Source organism: Aedes aegypti, unplaced genomic scaffold (assembly GCF_002204515.2).
Source record: "Aedes aegypti strain LVP_AGWG unplaced genomic scaffold, AaegL5.0 Primary Assembly AGWG_AaegL5_hic_scaff_1341_PBJ_arrow, whole genome shotgun sequence".
Lineage (NCBI taxonomy): Eukaryota > Metazoa > Arthropoda > Insecta > Diptera > Culicidae > Aedes > Aedes aegypti.
This window is the reverse complement of record NW_018734774.1, coordinates 46,405-48,982: the sequence shown is the minus strand read 5'-3', so window position 1 is coordinate 48,982 and position 2,578 is coordinate 46,405.

Below are 2,578 nucleotides of genomic sequence, written 5' to 3'. Positions count from 1 at the left end.
ACTGGAAACAAGCGAGAAACCTCTATTGCCACAAAATTTTCAGTTCGTGTTGGGAACTGCTTGAATTGAGCTCCAGCCTACTGGCCCCAGCTTGTGTGAGCGAACTGCTTGCCAATGGCACTCGTTTGGCTTTGCTCGAGCGCAGTCCTGAAAACCCCCTCGTGGCTTTTGTTCACGCGTATTCACGTTGTTCCCGGCGTACGTGTAGCTGTGCTGCGTACCAATCGGGGCTCGAGTAATGGATAACCAGTTCTCTGGGATCTTATTACGCCGCGCGCTACCTTGTTCGCTTCTCCCATCGTTTTGCCCCACTAACTCGTGTACCCTCTCACGCGGCATGCCAGACATTTGCCGAGTTGAGGCATCATCTTGAGCGGTAGTTTCCAAACGATCTTCGCATATGAGCTAAAAAGTGTAACCTTTGATTTCAAATTATAGGTATGATTTGAAGGAAGCTACATATGTATATCTTTTATGTGTTTTTAAATGTTTCGAAAACATTATTTGTTCCTTGTTCTTTTTTTGCCTCCACCCTCTAAATCATTTACTTTGAATTTCAATCTGTTATGTATAACATGACTACTACTACCATACTTTTTTTGGATTTCTACATATATACATTGGATTTAGCTGCAAATGATAGGAAGATTTTCCCAAATAATACTCCATTCGGCAACAAAATCAGCTTCTATTACTAAATTCTGGTGAAATTTTTCGTCGTTTTCCATGTACGTTTTTTTATAATAATGCCAATGCTAAGCAACCGAAGTACGACGGTGAGCCTCATGGCACATGTACCGAAATTTTCATACAAATGAGTTTTCATTTGCAATTAATGAAATGCAAAATAATGGTGAATGCACCATGAGATGATTTCTGATAAGCTCAAGTGGTCTTCTAAAAAGCTGAGAAGCAGGCTCTGTCCCATTGGGACGTAATGTCAAGAAGAAAAAGATCGGAATGCATACACCATTATTTCACAATTTCTTAAAATTGTTGTTTTATGATCCATTACCCTAAACTTAAAACAGTTGCGTAATGCAAAAGCATTGCGTAATAATCATTACTCAACTGAAGTGCAGGAAAGTAGGCCGTTTCACGACAGATTGGCGTGATAGAAAAACAGCCTTTTACGATGAGAAATTGCAAACTAAAATTACAAACGACGTAATTTACCGTCACATTGAATTTAACGTTTACCTTACCAACCGCCGACATGGCATTTTCAAATAGCTTCCATTTCGTCAAATTTCCATTTTTTTTTTTACCACCTTCAGCTGACTTTAAAAAGGTACTAATTACTTGTCATGCTGAATTCAGAACCATACCGGAGATATTCCGGGTTGTACTGGGGTCACGAAGGTGCCAAATTTTGGAAGTGTAATTATTTTTTTTTATTGCAGTTATAACACCGAAGTTTTTATGTAAAACGTAAGATAATGATCGATTGTCATAATATAAACATAATTTGAATTAGTGGAGCGTTCTGGAACACCGTAGTCATCCAAAACATACCGTGCGACTTCTCAATCCTCGTGAATTGAAAAGGACATGCCAATAAAGGAGAAATAAACTAAATATCAACAGATTTGGCCACTCCATAGCACCTGAAACGGGTTTCGCTAGGACCTCCTTGCGAACATTTCCGTTTTATGCCCAAAACAAACCGTGCGATGTCTCAATCTTCATGAATTCGAGGGAAACTCGGTAATAAATGAAGCATCAGTTTATTATTAATTGATTTGGCTACTGCAGTTCCATGTTAATATAGAATATAGGATTATAGGACAGATATAGAATATAGGATAGAACATGTTAATAAACGAGGATAATTTCGGTTTCAAAGCACCTGGCACAAATTCCGCCAAAGCAACATAGAACAGGTTCTGCCATAGCTTCTCTGGAGAAATTTACGATTTATGTTTGAAAAATGCCATGATAACTAATGTGATCACTCCAGAGCATCAAGCACAGGTTCCCGTCAAGGCTTGCATGGAGACTTTCCATTTAACGATCAAACAAATCGTGCGTCGCTCAAGTTTATAAGCATTCGAGTGAACGTGTCATTAGCATTTAGCGATAACAAAAAGCAGATATCTATTATCATATTATTGTTATATTATATTATTATTATTATTATTATTATTATATCTATTATCTGCGAGGTAAATGAATGGTGCATGAGCGAAAACACGTTTGGCGTCGTTTTTTGGAACCACCTTATCTTCTATGATTGACATTTTTTTTGCAATCAACATGAAAAATGTTTAAAACCCCACATTAATCGATTGTGAAGTTAGTTAAATCATACTTCACTCGTGTTTAATTCAACACTGAACCATACAGTCACCCCACACTTATGGATCAGCTAAGGGTTTTTTTTTAGAATAAAATATGGTTACAAATCATTGTGACCTTGTACAAATCAAAATTTCCCGCCAGGCAATGCCGAATATAGTTGTTTTCGAGAATACACATAAAAAATCGCGCCTATTCACGAAGAAGTGTCGATTACGATAGGAATTTCAAAACGTTGTCCATCCCACATATGTGGATCAGTGGAACACGAGGGTCTTTA